Source organism: Pollicipes pollicipes, unplaced genomic scaffold (assembly GCF_011947565.3).
Source record: "Pollicipes pollicipes isolate AB1234 unplaced genomic scaffold, Ppol_2.1 Scaffold_4740;HRSCAF=5597_pilon_pilon_pilon, whole genome shotgun sequence".
Lineage (NCBI taxonomy): Eukaryota > Metazoa > Arthropoda > Thecostraca > Pollicipedomorpha > Pollicipedidae > Pollicipes > Pollicipes pollicipes.
This window is the reverse complement of record NW_023596545.1, coordinates 32,556,042-32,567,377: the sequence shown is the minus strand read 5'-3', so window position 1 is coordinate 32,567,377 and position 11,336 is coordinate 32,556,042. Positions and strand designations below refer to the sequence as shown.

Here is an 11,336-nt window from a genome sequence, read left to right as displayed (position 1 = left end):
CGGGTCAGACTGGCGGTGGCGTGAAATGTCAAGTGATGCACGTGCACATATCGTGTACCATGCACCGGACAAGTGAGCGCTGGCCATGCTGACGCGAATTTACGGAAGGCTGCCAGCATGGATATGTTCGACCCACGGTCTTCAGGGATATCTAAGATAACGTCTGCACCTAAAGAAGAATTGCATGTCTGGGGCCGCGGGAACGAATGCATTCAATATTCCGGACACAAAATACACAACATACGTTATGCAACGTGCGTTGCAGTTGATGTTTTATTAAACCTCAGCAATGCACAGATGAGCGGAAGTCAGTCGCATAAGAACAGCAACACAGCATAAACCAAAATATCACAAAATTAATTACCCCATAGCGGAATGCCCCTCTACAAAGTTTACAAGATCTGCGATAACATTAATGTCACAATGAGTAGTTAGATACAATGTTTGCTCCGACAAGCTTGGGTCAATGACTACATTCTTCGGAGCGCTTGTTTAAGCAAGCAAACCAAACAGCCCCTTGTAATTTCACTAATCATAACCAGTAGAAAATAAGCCAATGCACAGGTACACAAACATTCAAAAAGACTTGACATTGAGACCAGTGCGCAAGTGCACACACATCAATGGACCCAATGTTGTACTAGCCTGTTACAATATTGCCCCACGCTCAGGAGGCTGATGGATTTACAAGCTGGCATAGGCTCGTTAGCATCACAGTCGATATTTAGCCAGTTTGATGCCTATTGGGCATTAGACATCAGACACACGCATCTGGTGGACATTCCATCCACATACCTTCTATTTTTGTAGCACAGGGAATCATCCCACCATCGGTCCGCGAACAAGCAACACCTTCAAAACGCCCCATCTCTGAACCGCCAAGAAACAACAAACTGACCAAAACCCGCTTTTCATGGGCGTTGCACAAACTCCATGCATTTCCCGAGCCGCCAAAGCAGACACCACGCAACCAAATTTTACTTGGAAAGAAGAGCGTAGAATAGCGCATAAACCGATACCACCATGATGAACAGGCCGAACACCATCGAAAAGACGTCCTAAAAGCAAACACACATGGTAAGCGCACTGCACCAATCAGTGGTCGCATGCAGCAAAGGCAACGCCAAGCTCACGTGACGCGCCAGCACGGGGAGCCAATAGGAGAAACACGCTTACATTTTCAAAACACAAATTAGCCAGATCAGAACAAAGATAAGACAGTAGTCATAGCCTTATTTTTCGGAAAAAAACAGAGGAATGGAAATACAGTTGGGCTAATATTTCGGTAACATGCCTTTATCGAAACAATAGCAGAAATGAATACCGAGAAATAAGGCCATGACTTCTGTCTTAGCTATATGAATAATGTTCCTCGCTAGTGCGCTAACAGCTTACAGATCAGAAAAAAACTTAAAAACACAAATCGCAGGGACATGTCCGCAACCTCACATGAAGACGCGGTAAAATAACTGTCGATGGGGGTCATTGGCCGCCGGGTCATCATCTGAGACATTAGTGCCGCAACGCAAGCAGCACGAGGGTCTCACATTCCGATGACGCGCATAACGATAACGATACGATAACGGCCCGCCGCATCGGTATACAGCCAAATACATGTACGCATGCGCACATACATGCATTTGATGGAATCCTGGGGTAAGAGGCTTTTCGCAATATATCCCCAATGTATAGGTCGAACATCAATGTGAAACAATGTGCGCGATGGTGGAGATGTGAACTTGGATAATAAACATGCCCATTTACCAATTTAAAAGTCACCTATCATACCCACAGCCAGGATGGAGCCATTTCAATTGTAAGATATGCACAACACTGTACATACATATATATATATATATATATATATATATATATATATATATATATACCAAAACAACCAGGTGTTTTCAATTCACCTCGTGTCACTTCTAACGTGAATTACATTCAGTAAGTCAACTTAATTCATTCTTACCTAATCAGTTCAGTGTAGAGTTGATTTCAACTAATAAGTCAGATAGAGTCAGAGACAAAATGAATCTGCCTACTGTGAGTTAGAGCAGAGCCTGCCCGACTGGCCGAGCTCATGTATCCTGCTATCACTACTACAAGCAATACTCCAAGGTTGATGGTCAAGGGAGGCTGTAGGAGATAAAAACGGAGGACTAGCAGACGAATCAAATTACCTTATATGTTTGAGTAGCATTTTCTTTTTTCTGGTGTGACAATTTTGCACGCTTGATGTCTTCTCTTGCATTCTTGGAGTTCTGCCTTCCTGAAAAACGTCCGAATGCAATTTTATCCTGAGATGTCTACGAAAACCACTCAAATACGCCTATAACTGGGGAACTCCTGCACGCTGAAGTACAGCAGGGTACACGAGATTTCGGTCTCAGCGTAGCGGTGCATTTCGGTGTTTCAGCTGCGCCCCGAGACGGCCTGATGGTCGCGCCAGTCACTCGCCTCTGCAGTACCCATGACATTTCATGCTAAGAGCTCGCCCTCGCAAGCATTCTCGTGCCTCGGCCTCGCAAGCATGTTCGTGCCTCGGCCTCGCAAGCATGCTTGTGCTTCGGCCTCGCAAGCATGCCCGTGCTTCTTCGGGTGGCAAGGCAAGAAAAGACAGGACATATGGGATCGAGCTACAGAGGGAGTAAGGTTGCATATTGTGGAAGCCTTATAGCATGATCGATCAGCAAAGGCACTGAACTGACATGCCCAGCACTCCATGGAAAAGCAATGAACTGACATCGAGCCATCTGTTGACCATACCTACGTTACGTTTGAAAGTTGCATCTCCGGAGGCTGATTTCCATAAGCTGACCCCCTTTGTAATGTGGCTGTGTCCCCCCCCCCCCTGGTGTAGCATTAAGGCATGTCGACGCAAAGAACCTTAATTCATTCATCCGTCCGGAGATTGGAAGGCCACTACGTGGCACGCTCGCACCCACGCGCGCAGCTCTTACTAGCCCCTGTATCTGTGTTCAAAGGAAAGGGAACGCCCCATATTTGAAGACACTGAGGCAACCATCAGATTTGATGAAATAAGCTCACTTGCAACTATTGGCATACTTTAAGTGGAGAAGACTGTTCTAGACAACGCAATTTCTCCGATGAGTTAATATGCTCCTCACTACGTCATTATTTGACAACGTCAACACAAAGTCTCTGTTTAATTAATATGCTCCTCAATACGTGATTGTTTGATAACAATGAAAAAAGTAATCGTACTTTGATAAAAAAATTATCGCACTTTGCACATCATTGATTAAGAGTCAATTGACGGCCGTTATATCTGGAAATAATTCTCACTAACGCCAGATGTCCATGAGTCGGCAATTATATTTTAATTGACCTTGATTGCCGCATGCCTAATGAAATGTACTAGTTTCACCTGTACTAGTATCACATGTTTGTGTGCCAGGAAAATAACTACATCAGTTGTAGTCTATGCTGGAGGTAGGAGATAAGAAGGTAGCTGTTGACTACAAACAAGCAAAAACAGGTCAACAACCTTTTGAGTGTTGCAGCAACTGTAAGCCCCATGTGTAGTGTCAGGTGGAGTGTGCAGCCCAAGACACATTCAGGTGTGGCTTGGGCTGTGTACACACTGTAGCTTGAACAACAAAGGAAAGGAATAAACAACTAAGTACCTGGCAGTGAGCTGAGCTGTATCAGGTGGAATCAGTGCACAGGACATCAAGGACATCAAGAATCAGGACATCAAGCCCTTCAGGACATGATTCCCAAACATAAGGTTTGATCAATCAATGGTTGAAGAACATTTAGGTGCCTGCCATCAGTACTGCAGTGGCAAGAAATTAAAAAGGCTATCTGGTTGTGGGCTGGCACAGAACATCTGAAATACCTAGCCTTGAAATCAGCAGTGTAAAAACATTCCAGACAAAGGGTAAGTTCATAGTGGTTCAATGAGGAAGGGCAGCTACTATACATTACTACAAAGCTATATTATACTATCACAGATAGCAAATGTTCTTGACTCTCTCAGCCCTCTTGGCCCTTTTAACTGGCTATCTCCAGTCTGCACATCTTTTGGACAGGTTCCCAACTTTTCATGGTGATGAGAATGTGGGGAGGTTGCTGAAAATAAAATATGAAATGGGATGGGTGAAACATCCTTATTATGACAAGCATGCAGTAGTAACACAAGTTATATAAATAGCTTAAGCAGCCTTAGTCATGAATCATAGGACAGGATTTGGAGAAGTTGGCAAGCAGTGCTTAGCATGAGCTCTGACCACAGAAAATTCATCCATTCAAAAGGCTTGAATGAAGACTTGTTCATCAACAACACATATATTGTAAGCTGCTGAAAGCATTGCATTAGCATACAGAAACCAACAACTCTGTGATCACATATACATAATTCACCTAAATCCATAGGCCTACCAATTATCAGCAATGTTACAAGCCTTCAGTCATCAATTTAAATGCATGCAGTCTATAGCCAGTTTTAAAATGACAGACAAAGTACTGGCACTAAATGGCAAAATAACAGATTAATAGCTTCATTCCAAGTTACCTATTTGCTTCCTGTATGAATCAATAGGGACAAAATGTCCACCTCCACTTCCACTGGAGTCATTTCTGTTCCTGGCCATGCCCTCTTGTTGGAGCCCTGTGTGTACCTGAAAAAAATCAGCATTAAAAACCAACCTACATGAATTCAGTGGCAAGCAGGTCAGCACTATCTGCTTACAGTCCTCAATTTATCAAGTGTGACGGTTCACATAAATGTGCTGACAGGAGAACTAAAAAGTCCCTGTTTTACTTAATTAAGGCTACAATTCAGTAATCACAAGTCAAGTCACAAGCAACAGGCACCTTTTGCTAAAATTCATTTCGCACAATGTTATGTTTTAAAGAAAATACAAATAAACGAGCCAAACCCATCATGACAGCCACACGTCATGGGCACCCAGCTCAATTATGAGCCAAATAAGGCGACCAGTATGACAGCAAGCGTGGCAGACATTGCAGCATACTGGTTCCCTTTATCTTACCTATTTGTTTCTCATAGAAACAAGTGGGGGAAACGTCTGCCCGACCCTGCTGGATCCACCCCGACCCTCCCACTCGACATCAAATAAAAGTTTTGGTCATTTCCGTATTGTCGCACTTGCGCCGTAGTCGTCATCACGATTCTTCTCTTGATTTGTATCCTCAAGAGAACGCAATGCGCGTATGATCGCCATAAAATTGCGGGAAACATAACCGAAGCCGACCTAATTCCGTTCGTAGAATCTCGTCTTGTTGGGATACCAGGCAAAGCCCACACAACCCGTGCAAACAGGGGCGCATCCGGAGCCTTGTTAGAGGTGCGGAGAGGGGGGGGGGGGCAAACGGTTGACAAGGGCCCGCCTCCCTGCCAGCATTCACGCGCGGGCGCGACATGTCAAAGCCGGGGGTTCATGGCACCGCACATGGGCCGCCCATTGGCAAAATCGTCCCACATACCGCCTGCGTCCGCCGACCCGAACCAATCTCCCGTAACCACGCCGCGGCGGCGCAAGCGAGACGGCCGATCGCGAGCGTGTATTGAAATGTCCCGCCGCTTGAACCCGGCTGCTGGAAAATATCCCACAATCGTGGTGCAAGTGCCCTACAACAACTACGGACGGCTGCCAACTTTGTCTTCTGCTGAACTTCAGCCAGTGTTCTATCGTTCTGCTTCAGCCCGAGTCCGGTGTTTGGCAATGCGTTTGGGACTTGCGTAGTGTGTGGTGGTTTGGCGGTTGAGCAGTGGTGGTAGAGATCCGTTGGTCGGGCCCTCTTACAATGAAAGGAAACATTATAACTTATCGTCAGTGTACACATTGAGATAATGGAAGGGTCCTGTGCCAGCAGGGGCCCCAGTACCGAACAGTGGGCCCTCCAATCCAGTTGTAGCACGGGCTCGTTCAGCCGAACTGGAATCCATGCGCCAATTATGGAACCACCTGCCGTGATCAGGGGCGTTGTCGTGTCAATGATGGTTCCTGCGTCGAGTCGGGGCCAACTGTGCGGGTCAGAAGTCCTCCCGCGTCAGGGAGGGAACAAATATGATCTCCGGATCCCCGAAATCGGAGATCCGAAGCCAACTGCGCGGGTCAGAAGGCCTACCACGTCAGTAAGGGGATCAATGTTATATGATGTATCCTTCTAAGGGTCTCCGGATCGACCAGGGGATCCTGCCCCGTGTCGTCAGAATGACAGCCGGAAGACACCCAGCGGTGGCATGGAATGGTCCTTCCGCTGCTGACCGGAAACAATTATGTGCCCCCTAATGCTCCACTCAAAGGCCCTCTTGCCCGGAACTAAGCGGGGGATCTCATTACTATTGAAAAGGGTGGTCTAAATGAGTTCGAAACGAACAAAGCCATCCCACGTTTTCCCGACAACTTTTTTCGCAGAAGCGATAAGTGAAAGAAATTACAGCAAAAGGTTTAAGGCCACGCGCCCGAAATCTCGGGAGCAAGGACAGCCATGGTTCGGGTTGCAGTTTCCGAAAACCGAACGGCGTTGGCCACTGCGAGTAATACCACACGTCCCTGCGTGGAAACGATCGTCGTGAAATGGTGGTTCCGCATTGGTTTCAAAATGAATTCGTACGGTTCTAAGATAAGACTGGGCGCATCATTTTTTTTTATAACTTTGAGGTTGTACTCCCCTCAGATGAAGTTATAGCAACGGGAGAAATAGAGATTCTATATTTACCCTTCCAGTTCCAATACCAGATTCCAGCCAGCAACACTTCGCGGTGCTGTGGCGTCAATCCGTTCCTAACATCAATCTAAAAATCGCACCGGTGAAGTTTACGACCGGACTAACTTCCAAATATGTGGTTTGATGTCCTAAAACGTTCAAAGACACTTCTTTCATATTTGTCACCATTTTTTGTGCACCCGTGGACCGCGAGTTAGTATTAGCCGAGGGGCCGACACTGCGTGGCCTATGGAAACTGCGACGCCTGACGTCAAGGTTTTTGTTTCTAAGATTTTCGAGCGCACAAGTTCAAAACTACGCACCTAATTCATATCAATGATCGATTCCGACTGAACGTTGAGCATTTCCAAGCAAACATGGCCCAGCCAGGTTAATGCAAATTGGCAACCCGTTCCGACCTACAATCTAGATTTGCGGGGCGCGAATATCTCCACAGAACGCAGATAAAAATTCTGACTAAGCTTCTGAGCTCTACCGACGTAAAAAGAGTCCATTGAACTATTGTAAAGCAGAGAGCAACGGCGACTTATTTCATGCAACTGTTTAACACATGATTTCTTCAGTTTATTAAATACAAAGTTGAGTTAGAATTTATCTCGTGGTGGGTCCCGGCCTTTTCCAGTGATAGAAGCGAAAAATGGGGAAACCAATGAAAAGTACGCCCTTATTGACAAATGGGCTAAATCCCGCGGTTTTTCGGGGGGGGGGGGTGGGTGGGGCTTTTTACGATCATGCGACCCTTTGCCAACCCTGTGCCTCCCTTCTGCCAACGCTCTGGCTGCGCGCCTGGACGTTTTTGACCCAACCTTGGTTAGTGGCGTTATGCACCGTGCATTCAAATTTAAATGAAGACATTCCGTGGCATTCGTTGGTCGAAAACACGTCAACACTACTCATGAATCCTCGAAAGAGGTTCATTACAGGCTACCACGAAGGAGACCTGGCGGTGGCGGCTTACGCTGTTATTGGCATCACACAATACGCGCAAATGTGGTGAATGTGCGCGTTGCTCTTGACAACACATGACCATCTGCACACAGGACAGCAAATGGGTGACGTCACGATTGCATGCCGTTATCTCGAATTGTTTTTGTCCCGTGCTACTACGACCTCCGGCTCTGCTACGACCTCCGGCCGCGTAGAGCCCAATAGCACGCCTGCAAAATTATTTTCGTTGCGCGGAGGAACGTCACAGAAGCATGCGACTGCAGAAATACGGCCTTGGCACAGACAATTTATTGTCAGCGGCAGGCCGATGGACAGGCGGACATTTTTTACACCATCGGGATCCAATTGCCGGACGTTATATTTGGAAATCGTGCTCACGAAAGTCAGATACCAACGACTCTGCAATTATTTTTTTGCATTGATGGCCGCATGGCTAATGGAACGGCAGGATTTGAATAAAGTTATGGCGTCATGGACGCCTGGACGACCCTGCAATAGTCTCCCCGAAATAGTCTGCACATCTTCGCGGGCGTGCAGCTCAGAAACCAGAGGAATTTAAGTCTTACGGAGGTCAGGGGCTGTGAACGGCAGCTAATGACCTTCAAGACGGCTATTTCAGTTCAAAAACCTATAAGATGTGGAATGCTTCCTTTAGACCACTGGAGCACGTTTAGACCACGTAAGACCACTGGGGTACGTTGGCACGTGCCACGCGCAACGCGTCATACTGAGCGGCTCGCACTTTGACAGGACGCAATGCATCGCCGGACTTGCAGGTTCGAAGGCTTCTCAAAACTGCAAAATGTATAGACTTTCATGTTCGCTTTTACAAGCGGTTACGCCGTTGGTGGACTGGTAGTGGATTCGAAGGTCTTTTAAAATTACAAGCGGTCACGCCGTTGGTTGGACGGAGTAATTTTTAAAAGGGATGCATCCATATTAATGTCAGTGGAGGCCAACATTCAGAAATATCAAACAGGAGCCTCCTGATTACTACAGGGGATTTCCGATCAAGCAAAGAGCCTCGTTATCCCAAGACAGAGCCTCGTGTTCAATAATTTGGCCTAATGCAGAGCAGCAGACACAGGTGCCTGGATTCACGGATGGATTCAGGATCCCATAGGCTTTCGGACTCAAGGCACATGTCTGCATAGAATAGCCTCCTAATCCAGATCAGGATCCTTCCGATTCACGACGAGGGGCTCCAGCTGCGGTGAAGACTCATTTTCCTCAAACAGGGGCATCTTCGTCTGGAACAGTGGTTTCGTGAGAGGGTCTTCCTAGTTCAGAATAAATGCTCGCTGCTGTAAAAAGTGCCTTAAAATCTAAAAAAGCAGACTGCCAATTTTAACGGGGGCCTCCCGAGCCAGCAAAGGGCCTCCTTGTCAAAAAGTTAGGCCTCGTAATCCAAATAGCGGATCTCTCGGTGCACAAGAATCTCATGAACCCGAGCTAAAACTCCAAGCTCAGTTATGGGGCCTCTTTAATATGAATTTTGGTAAGATATGCTACAAAGTATTCCGTTTTGGCGAACAGGACGTAACAAAATAGTGTGCAGCCAAAGACATAGTCTTGCCCCTCTGCCTCACCCCTGCTGCGTCCCCCTGCGTATATCTCGGCGCGGCCGTCGTTCACGGGCATCCTCGCGCCCGGGGAAACGTTTTCAGATTTGTGTTCTTCAGGAAAGAATTAACGTCTCCTCCTCGTACGATGCTGTTCTTTATGGTATGTTCTGATTCACCACGGCTCCCGTAGTGGCAGTGCGCATCAGCGTCTAGTCTATTCAATGTGCTAACTGCTGTTACGTAGCGCCGCTTGACCACATCTCATATCTTATCCCGCCTTCCTTCCAGGAGGCCTATTCCCGTCCCAATGTCACCGCAGCTGCATTTGGGTTCGAGTCGCTCCCTCGGCTCGCTATTTGCCCTTGACTGGCGTGGCTTGCGGCCCGTGGCACTGACCGCTCTTATGATCAGGTGATTTCAGAGGTTGGGATGAAACGTGTTGAACATGGCGACACATAAAAACTTTTACCACGAGATCCTACCGGTGACATGTAATTTCACGACCTGTTGGTAGGGGTCGCAGCTCACGCACAAGTACTGTGATGTGAGAGCTCTGATCCCGAATATCCGACCATTCGCAAGATTCCATTTAAATCTTTAATGAAAAGATCAAGTTGTCAAAGGTGTCAACACGTATGCCTGGCAAAAGGCGGTAAATTTGGTCGTTTTTAAATTTTGAATTGATACGTTATTGACGGGGAAAAGCGTGACCGTATGATGTAAATGTGTGATACGAATGCGTGATGCGTGAATGCGTGATGAGTGACCAATTCGGAAAATCTCGATAGATCTAGTACTAGCGATCAAATCGGGCGCGTCCGATCAACAAGTGAAAAGCACAGACAAGGTGGTATACTCCCTTTAATCCCCCATTTGCCTTTACGGTGGCCTATACAGGCTACGTTGAGTATGGTGCTATGGTCCCCTTAAATAAGTGCTCGCAATTTGACCCCTGGTTGCCCCAATGATATTCGCTAGCCTGACATGGCAAGCCCATGAGCCTTTAGAAATTTGAATTTGATGTCTCATTGGGTGTGCAACGTGATATTGCTTATTGGACCCTAATGGCCTGGATGTTTTATGGCTGTACGCCTATATTTTGGCAACCTGACCTTTAGAGGTCAAGACACCAAAATTGTATACACCTGACGTCATGGCGAGCTCGTAGCTTTTGTCTGATTTGAATTTGATGAATTATTGCGCGATGCGTGACGGCGTTTTTGACCTCTAAGCCTAGAGGCTGTGCTACTACCTTAATAGATCAGATTACTAAAAGTGCATACATCTCACTTTGCAAGCACCTGGCTGCCTTCAGATCCGCATTCGATGCATTGTTGACGAAGTAACGAGTGACCACGTTCTCACCTCTAATTGCCTCGGGGCTATACAGTGGTTTGTTAAGGTGAGGTTGAGGTATGATCTCCTTCCGTATCAAGTGCTGCTGACCATAGCGTAGAGTCTGGTTATCTCGCGCGTACTGCATTTCATTTTATGGCCAGTAGTCAGCTGTTAACACCGCCGAAAGTAGTTAACTCTGCAACCAGAGAAGTCGCTTGCCTCCGAAAGTATGTCCACGTGTCTCACGCGCGGAATGGCCCGCACTTTACCACACCTCGCCAAATGTGTGAAGCACAAGCTGTTATCGCTGCGTACAAAGCCCGTGAACCAGGTGGACCTGAGGGTCTTCCCTGTTTGCTTCAAGCATACGCTGGCGCCCGGACCAGTGACCGAGCTACCCGCATAGACCACAACCTGCGCCCCCGGCGGTGCGCACGGCGGCAGGACAGCGGTCCTTTATACACCGAGCGGCGTCTCCCCTGAATGGGGAGACGATCCATATATCTGACATGACGAGCACGCAGCTGTCCCGAGACTGGGATTTAGTGCGTTACTGCCTGCGGATGTTAGGCGACTGGATTCAACAAGTTTCAGCGACTTTTAAACGCGCTGCCAAGTCTTTCTTGTGCCAGAGTTGTTTTATACTGGTCATGCACGCACGCGTTTATAGTTTTTTTTTTAATTCCTCAGCACTTACCGTTCTTTTTTGGCATACTGTTTTATTTCTCAGACTAGTGACACGTAATCGCCACGTATGCATTG

The 11,336-nt window shown here is 47.1% G+C and overlaps 1 long non-coding RNA gene across 1 annotated transcript; it reads right to left on the bottom strand.

The window, feature by feature from the left end:
- Positions 1–290: 290 nt before the first annotated feature.
- LOC119099145 (uncharacterized) lies at positions 291–5,094 on the bottom strand. Its single transcript, XR_005094312.1, has 4 exons — positions 5,022–5,094; positions 4,541–4,646; positions 2,184–2,272; positions 291–1,058 (listed from the first exon to the last, which is right to left on the bottom strand). It is a non-coding gene; the product is annotated as an uncharacterized LOC119099145 (long non-coding RNA).
- Between the last annotated feature and the right edge of the window lie 6,242 nt (positions 5,095–11,336).